At 32.0% G+C, this 15,462-nt stretch overlaps 1 protein-coding gene across 1 annotated transcript in view; it reads right to left on the bottom strand.

Annotated features, from left to right (window-relative positions):
* The window catches only part of LOC113385884, a 74,198-nt gene extending 68,536 nt beyond the window's left edge, over positions 1-5,662 (bottom strand). The window contains exon 1 of the mRNA XM_026623707.1: positions 5,583-5,662. The gene's annotated coding sequence lies outside the window, so the exon portion shown is untranslated. The remainder of the gene's footprint in view (positions 1-5,582) is intronic.
* Between the last annotated feature and the right edge of the window lie 9,800 nt (positions 5,663-15,462).

Here is a 15,462-nt window from a genome sequence, read left to right as displayed (position 1 = left end):
ACTAATTGTTGTCGATAGGCATTCGTTTGCAGCGACACTAGCTCTCCTACTATTGAAAAATAGTAGTAAGAGCTACACTAGCCTCCACACTATTAGGGACCCTAATTGTGGAGGGGTCAGGCTTCCAGGTATATAACCAAAGCAGCTACCATCCTCGATCTCTTTTCTCTTCTTCTACTGGTCGAGCAGGCAACACCTAGAAAACGACGGAGTCCAAGCGAGGAATACCAAGAATACCAGAATTCAACCAAGAAGATTTGTAATTATTATATTTTGTAATAAACTTTATTTTTCATTTATAGTGTCTTGATTTTATATGTGGGACCACCCCACATAATTGGTGACCCCGACGCTGAATTGGACCACATAGCGTGTGAGCTAAAGAACAATAGTCGATTATTCGCATAGAAGACAATAAAAAACAAACAATGAATGAAGACATGCAGGACCCTAAAGGGGAACTGGACGCAATCTCACGCACTCCGCATCACCACCGCCATTTATAAGTGAGAAACCGACATTGTGGTTCACTATAGCCGAAGCAATATTTTCTCGATGCCGCATCATCAGACCTGGCTAAATATGAATTTGTAATAGCTCACCTAGATTGCAAATATGTTACTCCAATAGAGGACGTTATAAATTCTCCGCCTGCAGAAAATAAATACATAAACTAAAGGAGGAATTAATCAAAAGGCTATCAATTTCCGAACGGCAAAGGATAAGACAATTACTTTTGCAGAAGAATTTGGTGATCGAAGTCCTTCTCAGTTTCCTACGTCACCTTCGTTCATTGGTCGGAACAACTACAGTCGACAATTCACTCCTACGAGAAATCTGGATTCAACGACAACCGTCCAGACTCAACAAATATTGCAAACCCAGATCAATGGAGACCTAGAAACTTGCATCCCTCGCCGACAAAATATGTGAGATTGCACAACCGCCAGTAGTCGCAGCAACTAGTAACAACCAACAGCAAGACTCATACAAAAAACTAATTGATAAAAATGATCAACTAACACAGCGTGTGGAAGATCTTACAGAGCAAGCCAAGTTAACCTATCGTAGCAGACTCAACCTATCAACAATAGAAACCGTAGCCCTTTTCGACAAGACAGGTCTACCACTTCTTCAGGCCGAGAAGTACTTCTAGATCGCGCAACCGAAATACATTCTGTTGGTACCACGCCAAATTCGGAAAGAAGGCAAGAAAATGCGAGAGTCATTGTTCGTTCAGAGAGGAAAACTCCAACGGCAAGGAGTGATGGCGACCTATCCTTGCTCTTCATCAAGCCGTCGCCTCTTCATAAGTGATCGCAGAACTAAGGTACAGTTTTTGGTCGACACAGGTTCAGACGTTTGCGTGTATCCAAGGCGCTTAACTGCTAAACCTAATCCTCACTAAACTATACTTTGTCTGCAGCCAATGGAACCAACATACGCACGTACGGGGATATTATTTTACAATTAGATTTTGGACTAAGAAGAAATTTTACTTGGAGATTCATCGTAGCAGACGTAACAATGCCTATACTTGGAGCAGACTTTTTGGCGTACTACAATATCATTATCGATATAAAGAATTCTCGTCTACATGACAACCTGACATCACTGTCATCTCCAGGATGTGTCACATTCTCTCTCGGATACAAAGTGTCAAGTCTATATTTGGAGACATTGCATACAACAAATTATTAGCTGATTTTCCATCCATCACCAGACCATCAGGCTTGTGTCAAGAAAACAAACACAAAACATTTCATTATATCAGAACCACTCCAGGACCTCCAGTTTCTTCTAGACCACGGCGCCTCAAGCCAGAATTACTTCGCGTAGCCAAAGAAGAATTCAAGAATATGGTAGAATTAGGCATTGCAAGACCCTCCGATAGTTCTTGGTCTTCACCTTTACATCTCACACAGAAAAAGGATTCGACGTGGCGTCCATGCGGAGATTATCGGCTACTCAACTCACGCACAATTCCAGACAAATATCCCGTTCGTCATATTGCGGACTACGCATAATTTAGCAGGATGTACTATATTTTCAGTGATCGACTTAGTGAAAGCCTTTCAGCAAATTCCAGTCCATCCTGATGATATTGCAAAAACAGCAATATAACACCATTTGGGCTGTTTTGAGTTCCCGTATATGACTTTTGGACTAAGGAATGCAGCACAAACATTTCAGCGATTTATAGATGAGGTTACACAAGGTCTGGATTTTTGTTACGCATACCTAGATGATATTCTTATATCATCTACATCGCTAGAAGAACACCAAGATCACCTCCGCCAATTATTTCAACGCCTGAAAGACCACGGCGTTGTCATTATAATCCAGCGAAATGCGTATTAGGTGCACCCAAAGTTACATTTCTTGGTTATGAAATTTCTAAAGATGGAACTTTGCCACCACAAGACCGTATCAACGATCTCCAAGAATATCCGCTACCGGCAACCTACTCAAAGCTACGACGCTTCATAGGAATGATTAATTATTATCGAAGGTTTATTCCTCACATAGCTGAATTTCTTGCTCCGCCGCTACACAAGCTGCTCTCAGGATCTACCAAATCTGGATCACAACCAATTTCTTGGACTCCACAGCTTCAAGATAACTTCGAGACTTGTAAGAAAGAATTGGCTAAAGCAACATTACTAGCACACCCAGTTCCAAATGCTCAAACAGCATTATTTAGCGATGTATCTAACCATTCTATCGGTGCAGTATTACAGCAGTACATCAATGGCACTTGGCAACCTTGGGCTTCTTTTCAAAAAAACTATCTGAGAAACAACAACTTTGGCCAGCATATTATCGAGAACTTTTGGCTGGATACGAAGCAATGCAACATTTTCGAAGCTTACTGGAAGGGAGACATTTCATTTGGTTTACTGACCACAAACCTTTAATTCACGCCTTTTCCCAGCGAAAGGACAAGCTGCCGCCAATACAATTAAATCAATTAAGTTTCTGTCGCAGTTTACAACAGATGTTCGCTATGTTAGTGGACAACAAAACATTGTAGCCGACGCCTTCTCAAGAGCAGAAGCCATAACATCGCCTTTGGATCACTCCGTTATTGCTAAATCGCAAGACGAAGATGAAGAACTGGTAACGCTCTTAAAATCAGATACTGCTCTCAACCTGAAACGCATCGCTATTCCAGGAACCAAAGAACAATTATATTGCGACATATCTCAAAATCGATTACGTCCTTATGTTCCTGCTGAACATAGACGACATATTTTCAATACTCTGCACAATCTATCTCATCCAGGTATAAAACCACAACTAAACTCATTACGGATAGATTTGTTTGGCTGGCATTCGCAAGGATTGTAGAACCTGGGCTCGAAGCTGCATCTCATGTCAACGCTCCAAAATTGGTCGGCATATAGTCACACCACTTGGAGAGTTCAAAGTGCCACCCGCCAGATTTCTGCATGTTCACATTTGACATTGTCGGACCACTTCCTCAATCAAAAGGTTTTAAATACCTATTCACCGCTATAGACCGTTACACACGCTGGCTTGAAGTTTTTCCTCTATCAGATATTACCGCAGAAAGTGTAACCTGGGCTTTCCTATATTCTTGATTTCACGCTTTGGTGTTCCATCTCAAGTAACAAGCGACCAAGGACGGCAATTCTGTTCAGTTGTTTTTCAAGGAGTAAACCAAACTACTAGGAATTTCCCACATTCCTACTACAGCATATCACCCGCAATCAAATGGATTGATTGAAAATGCTCACAGGCCACTGAAAACACCCTCATGTGCCATGCAGACCCTCATGGATGGATTTTTCTCTACCAATTATTTTATTAGGAATTCGAGCTTCTGTTAAAGAAGACATTAAAAGCACAGCGCCGAATTAGTATATGGAGAGCCGCTTCGTCTACCTGGCGACTTTCTATCAGCACACGCAGGAGATACCAACAAGCGACTTCTTGAGGAATCTACATCGACATTTCGAAACAATACATCCACTCCTACATCTGCACATGGATCGAAAAAGACTTTTAATACTAAAGAACTAAGTAATAATGCAAAATTTGTATTCCTTAGGGAGACGCTCTGCGACCAGCGCTTTCTTGTCCATACAGAGGTCGTATGAAGTCATAGATCGAACTCTCCAAAACATTGAAAATTAAAATTGGAGAAGGCAATGTAAGAGTATCCATCGATCGTGTCAAGCCCATTTCACACACCACAGAAGACGACCAAAGTACGAGTTCGACTCCATCCACCAGCGCTACAGAACATACCTCCAATCAATATAGAACACGGTTTGGACGGGTAGTTTCGTCCTCGCATCCAATAAATTATAACAATTTTATTGACTCGCCAGGGGGTATTGCAGCGACACTAGCTCTCCTACTATTGAAAATAGTAGTAAGAGCTACACTAGCCTCCACACTATTAGGGACCCTATATGTGGAGGGGGTCAGCCTCCAGGTATATAACCAAAGCAGCTACCATCCTCGATCTCTTTTCTCTTCTACTGGTCGAGCAGGCAACACCTAGGAAAACGACGGAGTCCAAGCGAGGAATACCAAGAATACCAGAATTCAACCAAGAAGATTTTGTAATTATTATAATTTTGTAATAAACTTTATTTTTCATTTATAGTGTCTTGATTTTTATATGTGGGACCACCCCACAGGTTAATAGAAATTTTCGATTTTGTTGTTATTTATTGAAAATAACAAATACATACATAGATATCAATAAAAATAAGGTTTATTAACAACTTTAAATTCTTAATTCTTAATGTATGTACTGAATTCTTATGTATGTACATATATATTTTCTTAGATTGCATTAGATATATATAATGAACTGTAGCATTAATCAAGCAAAAATTCGAATTGTAAGTATGTACATACATATTGATTGGTCGTGGTTGGGAGTCCGGATAATAGCAAATCCAAATAACCGAGGACCTGATAAACGAGGTTCTACTATACCAGCATTTCTGAATTTGGCACATTTCGATCTGATTTTTCCCAAACTCGTTTTTAAAATTATTTTATTACTTGACATGAAATACTTTCTTTTTCTTACCGCAGTTAATCCTAATTATTATTGCAAATATGACTTGTATTAAATCCATCTGTCGGCATTGACAATACGAAATGGTACTAATGCGATATAATTCGGTATTTTATCAAAAGACGTCCGACAAAACGCGCCGCTCTGGAGTAGGTAATCGTTTTTGCTTGAGGACCAAATGACGTGGATTAATTAATTTTACACGGCTTTATCTCATTGTTCATTGCTGTCAGATAATGTTCGTTCGGTTTGTGAGACCCTGATGAGAAGTGACGGCGACTTGTAAGAAAAAATCATGAACGACTCTTTTACGGTTATCAACTTCAAACACGAAATGTACGTACATGCTCAATATTGACATAACATGTATGAAATATATTTCAACCGAAAAATGGTCGAGGAACAGAAATTGAAGATATATGAAAGCACTAATCGAGTTCCATAGGTTATTTAATTGTATTGTAATAATTATAATAAAACAGCTAATAAAAACACTTTAACTACTATCATTTAATTTTACCTTAGTCTCTATAGTTTCCACTCTAGCACAAATTCAGACCAGCAATTCTGTTGTTCCATACAGAAATTCCATTTTGCAGTCCATAACGCAGCAGTTCCTACAATTTAAATAAAATGTATTAATTGAAATTGTATCTAATATATTTCAAACAAAACTTTGATATGACTTTGACATGTGCTTGATATGTCTTAATAATCTTAAACAAAATTATTTGCCAAAGAATTTATGAGATTTAAACACCATCAACATAAAAATAACTCAAAAAATCCGAAGCAATTTATTTTTTATTTATATTTTAACGATGTTAACCGAGCATATTAAAAATTAAACCATAATATAGATTTTTTCAACCCAAAATTTTTGCATTTTAAGAACTTAATGAAAAGAAGATTCGCTGAGGGGTTAATATACATAAACAAACGCTTTGGCCCTGAACGAAACAAATACGCGGTTCCTGCCAAAATAGCGTGCCAAAATTTCTTAAAAAATGATAAGATCCCATCGCATTTTAAATTTCCCGTAAAATTTGAACACATGCTAAAAACTGCTTCAAGAAAATATGTGACATTTCTAACTTAAACTCCGTTAAGTTATCATGTTAATTTGTGTGTTTTACCATCTGTGATGTTAAAAAAAACATATTTTATCAATGTGCACATACGCATACCATGGATTAATAATGTTTTCATATGTTATATTTGGATACAAAATTGTAGGTGTTTTATTGTTATTATTATTATTATTGTTTTTCTATGAAATTTCTTACATATTATTTATTTAGTTTTCATTTTTATATTTAAATTGATTGCCACTGAATAAAGGCTAAGATGCTAGCCGAAACGTATAAATTTTAAATAAATATAACGTTAAAAACTCTCATACTATTTTTATTGATGTAACGCCTGACTTTTTAACTCAAATTAAACATATTATATCACCATCAAATTCAAGACTATTCAAAAAACTATATATACATATAGGAATACTTCTAGTAATTTAATAGTGATTTGATTTCATGTCGCTTAATTTTGATCTGTATAGTTTTTTAGGTTTAAAGTTTGCAAAAATAATGGACTATTAAAAATAACATTTTAGAAAATTCGGGGCAATCTAGAATAAAACGCCTGAATTCTAAACAAATACTTCTTCCAGCATATCCTGAACTTAAATTGTAAATTCCTGACTGCCCACCCTTAAATTGTAAATTCCTGGCCATCCTACTTTAGTGATGTGGAATAAGTAAAAATATATATAATAAGGACTTGTAATTATATTTTTAATTAAGTAATATGCGTATTCATAACCGTTTCATCTCGAGAATATTTTCAACCAATTGTTTTATATAATATACGATCTAATAATGAAGCTCCAATTATGTTCTTTTTATTTAAAACAAGATCTTAATTGTCGTCAATAGCATAAAAAAGCTTTGTGCAGGTTTTGTTGCCAAGTAAGGGTGATTATACAAACATTGCAAACATTGGAAAATAATTAATGATATTGTCCTCGCCGCTGCAGGGAACAAAACAGACAGAAATTCATTCTTGACAAATTCCATAAACAAAATAAAAATGAATGAATTCAAAGACTGCTCATAATATAATAAGGAATATTATGCTTGAAGAGACAGTAGTGAAAAAACCGTCGAAACGTTGTTTATTGCGAGAAATAATGATGTAGCTTAGAGCAAGAATGGTGTTGAATTTAGCAAGTTAGCAGTTTGGCGAAGAGAAATAAATCATAAAAATACTCACACGCTTCTGGAGAATTATAAAAATCGCCGAGAAGGAATTAACATATGTTGATGCATATAACAAAACGCTACTGCATGGCATTACAAAATCCATTTGCCTTCTGGCAATATATATATATATATATATATATATATATATATATTTATATATATATATATATATTTACATATACACATATTCATTAATAGCACAAGCGTTTATGCAAGTAAAGATGAGATTCCTTATAATTTTTTTGACACCTCATTAAATATTTAGTATGCTAAACGTTTAAGTGCAAATTTGCAGTCTCTATACCTGTCATTTAGTTAATTATAGCATTATTTCGTATCCCCAAATATTTAAAATTATTACCGTTTATCGATAAATGGTTTTTAATATAATGTTGCACTTTGCTGCGTGTGATGCGAAGCGATATTTAATGATCATGGACTTTTGGGACAGTTGGATTATACTCCAGAAATAAATATTACACAAAAAATGTTTATAAAATTTAAATAATATCGATATATAATTGTAGAATAAAAGTGTATACAAAATATGAAATGTCTAGTATTGAGATATTGATTATTAAGATTGTACACAAACTTTGTGAAGAGCGTTTATATAATGTCTATAATTACTTTTATTTCTTTGTTCAAAACACATATTCGATACCCACCTCAGACTACCTGATATCAAACAGTAGTATGATTGTTTTACTTGAGAATATAGATGAAAATATGGTTGGAAATAAGTGGAAATAACCATTTTCCGGAATTGCTGCATCAAATTAAAAATCATCAGTACAAATTAGAGCAGTTTTAATAATAGAGTATATCAGATAATGGTAAATTTACTATCGTTTTTCTACTAAAAACCTACGTAGTCGTACTTGAGAAATATCATCATAGCAGGTCATAGGACTTTTAAGTCCTAATTGATGTTTAAAAAAATCATTTCATTTACGTCTTAATGTTTGAATAATTTTATTTATGTATTTACTAATTTGTTTATTAACTGCTACATTTTGCACTTTATTGCAAAAGACATATTCCAATATTCTGTAATATATTCTAAGAATACAGAGTTTTTTTTTCTTTGTAATACTAAAACCAAATTTAAACATAATTTAGTATATTAATGAAAGATAAACCATTGGGTTTTCCTTTTGAAATCCAATGTTATTTACCAAATTAATTACTCAATGTCTTTCTATATAGACACAGACAGATTGTAATTTATATGAAAATTAAATAAAGAAAATATAAGAAGATGATTATCTTTTCTTAAAAGTTTTTTTGTGATATTTTTTTACCATTAATTATGTCAATTCTTATGTAAATATACTTCTTGCTTCATTTAAAAAACATATTTTGTGAAAATCATGTTTTGTTATGCAATTTAAAAAAATATTTGGCAATTGCAAAACTTTTCTATTACGTTTCAAATATTATTCAAGTAAGAATTATGAAATAATCATAATATAATATAGTTTATAAATTTTAATATATATATATATATATATATATATATATTATATTTAAAACTTAAAATAAAACTTAACTTTCTTTTACAGTATCATTACGTATAATTAACATCAGGACAATAACTTTATTTAAACGCTTTCTGACAAAATGTAAACAAAATATTTATCTCTGGTCAAACAAATTACCACATTGGCATTTTGAAACAGACAGCTGTCTTGTTAAAATTAAAAATATAAAATAATAACATTTTATGTCAAAAACTTGATGCCATCAAGGCAGTCATAAAAAAGTGTACTTGCTGTACGATATAATTTCGAAATGAACTGCTTGATATTTGAGCGAGTTAATAATTTGCAGTCATAATAACAAATAAATCTGAAAACTTTATCTTAACATAATGTTGGTCATAACATTAATGATTTAATTCTAATAAATACAAAATCTTTATTATTTTGATCGTATTGTAGAGTCAATGGTGAATGTTATTCTAATTAGAACGAACTTGGAATTCTAATTAGATTATCCAATATAGACTAATTGTAAGTGTCCTACGAATTTTTGTATAAAACAAAAAAGTGTATTTAAAATATTGATTTCTAATAAAATTATTTTTGATTTAATAAATATTGAATTTTAATTAAATCCGCCTAATTAGTGAAACAAAATTAAACTAAAACATTAATAGAAGCATTTTATTAATGTATAATTGTGAAATTAAATTTAATAAAAATTTATGGAAAAGCTCTCCAAATGTCATGCAATTTTGAAAAACACAGGTCATGTGGAATTAACTATTATCTTATAAAGTTTGTACACTATTTAATGATTTATTTCATTCTTGATTGATTTTATACATTGATTATCTTATATATAAAAATGGATCGCAAAATGTGTTGGTAAGCGCATAACTCAACAACGCCTGGACCAATTTGGCCAATTCTTTTTTTAAAATGTTCGTTGAAGTCCAAGGATGGTTGTTACGGCGAAAAAAAACGAATAATTGCCAGGAAAACCCTAAAAACAGCCTATTCTTAACCCTATTCTTTAATCGAGTAGGCAACGCAATTTGTTGATCTATGATGCAAACAATGATCTATGTCATGACATTTTGTGTAGTTTTTGATAATCTAATTTTGAATATATTTATATAAACATAGAAATATCTTTCTATTAATCAAGCTATATTGGCAGCCAAAAAATTCAAGAACAAATTAGAGGCGAATCAGTTGATTCGGCAACTAACCAAGACGATCCACCGGAGTTTTTAAACTCGCTGGATTTGCTAGGATTGTCACCTCACAATCTTCAATTAAAGGTTGAATCGGCAATTATAATGTTGCGAAATATCGACCAACTATATTCAAAGGATAGTATAAAGCAGAAGATGTTCTCGCACCATGCATCCCAATGCGTTTCCAGTGCGTTTATGGTATCATTAAGTGTTTGTGGTATTAATTTAGAAAACCCATGTTTTCACATGGAAAATTGTATGTTGTTTGTTCCCATATTGGAAAACCATCAGATTTGTTTGTCTATGCGCCAGGTAATCAAACAAAAAACATCGTTTATCACAAAGCACTACAATGAAAATTGAACTGCTTTTAAATTATGATTTACATTATTAAAATTAATTACTTTTAAATGATTATAATGTTTTATTTAATTATTCTTAATTCACAGCGAATTATTGCCAGGGCGACGGTTCTGTTCAGGATAATTTTTTGCAAAGAATAGAAAAAAGGTAGGCACAAAACACCGCCACATTTCAATTTTTTTTGACAGGACGAAGTCTGTCGGGCCGGCTAGTTCAATATAATCTTATTTATATTTATTGTGACTTTGTATTTTGTTTGTATAATATTTGATGTTACAAACGAACCCGCTATCAACAAATCTCGAATTTCTCTTTATATGATGATTTAAATTTATATATGAGAGTTACAATTCCTCGAGGCATTTTATCTTAAAATCTTCTCGTTGTATTTACACGTTATTATTAGTAATTATAACACATCTGCTTGATAATAAAAATTGCATGAACACCATCGAGTGGTAAAATAAAATATGGCTTCTGAGATTAAATTAGACATGCAATTTCATATAGGCACTATAGACAAAGCTCAAGTTATCTAAATATAAGGCAGTTTTTGGATAAAAAAAATATTGAAAGCCAATATAATAAAACATTACCACCATTCTCAATAAAATATTTAAAAAAATTGTTTAAAATTATTTAAATAAAGCTGTAAATCAATGCTAAAAATGTTGAAGTTTCAGAAACAAAAAATCTACGTCGATCTAATTCAAAAATGTTTTTGCGCATCCGGTCCATACATCTCAGGTATTTTTTCCATTCATTAATTATTTGCAATTTGTTTTAAGCAGGTACCCAACAAAATGAATATAGGTTTAATGCGAAATATATATACTTCTTTAAAGGCATTATGTTTGTGTACTCTGGTAATTTAATGTTGGTTTCTCGCTCAAAACCAATAATTACGACTGCCTGGTGTCAAAGAACAAGAAGCCGCTTTTCGAAACAAGATTTAGCAGTCTTAAGAAAAAATATATCGTGCAGGACGCAAACGAGAACTTGCTGAACTAGGGTAGTACTGCAACTTATACATAATTTTATAAGAGGATCAATGGTAAATGAAATAGCTAATTTTAGCTAATTCATTATAATTCAATAGGAAACTAAATTATGCCTACTATGAATTTATATCAAAACTCATATTTTATGTGGATTTCTTTTTGATAAGTTTAAGTTATAGTTATAATTATTTATTTACGGTTATAATATTATAGGTATAGGTTATGGCAGGGCAGATTGCAAAGTTCCAATTTGACTTTGAGCTATTATATTGTGAAAACCCAACCAATTATATCTCTAGAAATAACACATATCAAGCAAACAACTATTTGACTATGTTCAGTAAAACCCTTAACTAATTCAACTTTGTATAAATGGGGTTTTTGCTGTTTTTCAAAAATTGTCACCTGTTTTTTTTCCATAAATAGGGCAACACGGGAAAGCAAACAAGTCCAATGTTTTATTTTTAATATTAAATAAATTTTACGAAATAATAGCAACATTATTGAATGGAATTCAAGGTATATTTTTTATTTATTCTGCGTATTTTTTAGCAAATTAAATCGTAAATCGTGTTAGAAAAGATATTGATACGGTATATGTGTCAATATAAGTTATAGACTTCGAAGGATAACAAGTAAAAAATTTATTTTATCAAAAATATTCGCCCATGAGTTAGTGGTTAGAGCAATGGAATTTAAATCTTCTCAGGTTCAACACGCGCTTCGGACAGCCTGATTTTAAGCAGTAGTGACATACCAAAACGATTTTTACAAGCAGATGTGTGAAATTATTGAAATGCTTAAAACACAAAAAATATTAATATTAATACAACATATTTTGAATACTAATGTTTTATATAAATTTTCCTTATATGTATTAACATATTTACCCAGAAAATACGATTTGCTTTTATGTTTTCTTGACATTTCACGTCATTCTGAATATGTGAGTGTGTAAAATTTAATAAATAACAATAACATATTTTATGGTTTAAACTTTAAACGAACATCCTAAAATATTATAGGCTTACAAAAAGTGAATTAATTAAAAAAATATCAGAATAACACTTAAATAATATGGATTTTTATTTTTATAATATAGAATTAAATGTGTTAAAAAACTTAAACTTAATTAATATATCAATTAGAAATTTGATAATAGTGATTAGTTAAATATATAATATAGTGATAATAGTAATTGATATAATAGTAATGATTTCTTTTTAGTGAAAATCCAAATCTTTATCAAAATAAATAAGAAAAAGTTGTATCGCCATTATTTAAATGTTGTTAAATTCAATTTTTATTGATTAAGTGGATTCATGCATCATTTTTCAAAGCTAAATGACACTTACACCTAGTTAATTTTGAATTTAATTTTAGGCAAGTACATATGTATCTACAAAACATTCGTTAAGAGCTAACAAAGCTAAGCAAAATATTTTCCATTAGTTTGATTCTTGATATTTATGCTTATATCAGAATATTTAAAAATTAAAAAGCCTAAATATATTTCAAAAAGTGAAAGTATTAAAATTTGACATGGATGTACTGTATAATATGCTTTACCATACCAAGTGTATATTGATGAAGTAATATCTTATTTCAATTTTTTCCTCCTCAACCCTGTACAGAATTTGAATTTTTTGCACCCAGTTGCCAAAAGCCTTGCTCATTTTGCCTGAGCTAAGTATTGTTGGGCCCGAGGGCGTAATTTCGGCAAAAGTCTTTTGTAAGAGATGATGTTCTTGGGAGATACCTATATACTGCTCTCAAGGTATGAAGAAACAGATAACATCTTAAGTATAGGTTGCGAGGAGACGAAATCCACACTCAGCGTGCAAACAAACTCGCGCCTCGTAACGAGAAGAGGGACAGGTACAGATCGGATGGGTAGTTGTCTATTGAAAATTAATTATGTTTATGCGATTAAACGATTATGAATGTAACAGGTAACAGGTAAATTATTCATACTTAGTAAATAAACAATACTAATAGTAATTATTTCATAAATTAATTGTGTAACTATTTCACAAGTTAGCAACAATCGCTTGTTAAGGATGGGAAGACCCTTTCGGAATAACTTACTGTGTTTTGATTCAATAGCTACTCCGAGGATTTTGTAAAATTGAGTATATTAAGGAAACAATTGAGGTTATCTGCTTGGAAGGCGGCCCAGTCGGATTGCTGAGGAAGGAATTGACTCCAAAAGCACAATAAAGAAGACTGGTTGCGATTAATAAAAGTATTTATCCACACGAATAACAAATAACTTTCGAAAGTACAACAATTTAACACAAAAAAACAAGTGAACAACGTGAATTAATAAACAAGAGAACTCATAAACGTCAATGATTAGCGCTTATATACAAATCTCCTTCGGAAGTGCCAGAGATTCAGTATTGTCCGATTCTCACAAATGTAGTTTGCTCGTGCCATCTACCATAGCTCTGGCGCGAACATATTGATATGCTTGTTATTCTTTAGTAGTATTTGAACACCAATCAGTATATAAGATCTAATAGATAATTCAATGATTTTACTTAACTTAATTACGTTGGTTTTTACAAATGACAACCCAAACAGTTAACCCATCTCTATGTAATATATTTTATTAGTACAATTTCTATAATAGGAATGAATTTTTTATTGTTGTAGAAGGGCCGGCTAAGAGCTTTTCCACTTTGAAACATATTGCTATCTATATTTTCAAATAAAAACCAACATCACTATTTGATATCAGGTCGAGGCGCTATCGATCTTGTAACAAATTTATTAATGCAATTTTTACTAGTTATCTTTTGATATCCATAATTTATATTGAAATACCTGTACTATATCATTAATTTTGCAAAAATATACATATTTGTTATAATTTGTCAAAACTATCAATTTATTTAACATAATTCAAAAACATTCCATTCATTATCCAGTAACAAAGATTAGTTATTTAAAATTATACCAATTATTTTTTTTACACGAATTGTTTTATTATACCATGCAAAAAAAAACAAGAAATTATAGTTATAATGTTTTATATTGATGTATAATTTATTCATTTGAGTTTTTGATAAAATATTTTGTAAAAACTACAAAGAGAATTATAACTAGTGGGGTGGGTGGCATCGTGCCTTAAGGCAAATTGCTGGAACTTCCCGTACCGTAACGAAATGTTCGAGGATTACTGAATGTTTTCAAATAGATTATTATAAATATTGTAACATTGTCAAATATTTATAAATATTATATAAACTGAATTGCAGAGTTGAAATTATTTGTAAAGTATATTAGAACTATAGTCAGAATTAAAAATAAATATTTTCAATATACAAAAAACTAACAAAAAAAAAAAAAAAAAAAAAAAAAAAAAAAAAAATTCCAAGATCGATTATTTTGTTAAGACAAGCAGAAAGTTCTTTGAATCATTTAAATCGGACGCTTAGTTCTCTCAAAAACTGCCATTTTTTACATATTTAGCTCCGTATCTTCAAAATGGCTGGGCCTGCCTTTGCTAAAAACTAATAAACACTTCTCCCAATCATTACTAATTGAATGTTTTTTAGATCATTCAAATCGGATACTCCGTTCTCTCAAAAATACGATTTCTATTTTCTGCACTCTTGGCTCCGTATCTCCGAAACGGCTGGACCTGCCTTTGCCAAAAACTAATCAGCTCTTTTCCCTATCAATAGAAATCGAATGTTTTTTGAACCATTCAAATCGGTTGATCCGTGCGCCCTAAAACGTGACTGGAAATTTGTATCCACACATACATACACACACACACACACACACACACACACATCCATTTTTTCTGAGGTATGCCAAAACGTTCAGAAACCTTCAAAACGTCGAGAAATGTAAAAATTTTCAATTCCGATTTTCGGCCCATTACAATAACTTACCCTACGGGAAGTTAATAAATGAAAGTAGCGGTATAATTGATATTTCAAAATATTCAAATCAAAGACTTTGATATTAATCTTGTTTTCCAAAACTCGACGAGAAACATTATGGTATACCTACATAATTTTTAATAATTCAGTAATTTTAATAAGATTTTTT

This window comes from Ctenocephalides felis, unplaced genomic scaffold (genome assembly GCF_003426905.1).
Source record: "Ctenocephalides felis isolate EL2017-DRISC unplaced genomic scaffold, ASM342690v1 CF-g0.4_SCAFFOLD_03571, whole genome shotgun sequence".
Classification (NCBI taxonomy): domain Eukaryota; kingdom Metazoa; phylum Arthropoda; class Insecta; order Siphonaptera; family Pulicidae; genus Ctenocephalides; species Ctenocephalides felis.
This window is presented reverse-complemented; position numbering and strand designations above follow the sequence as displayed.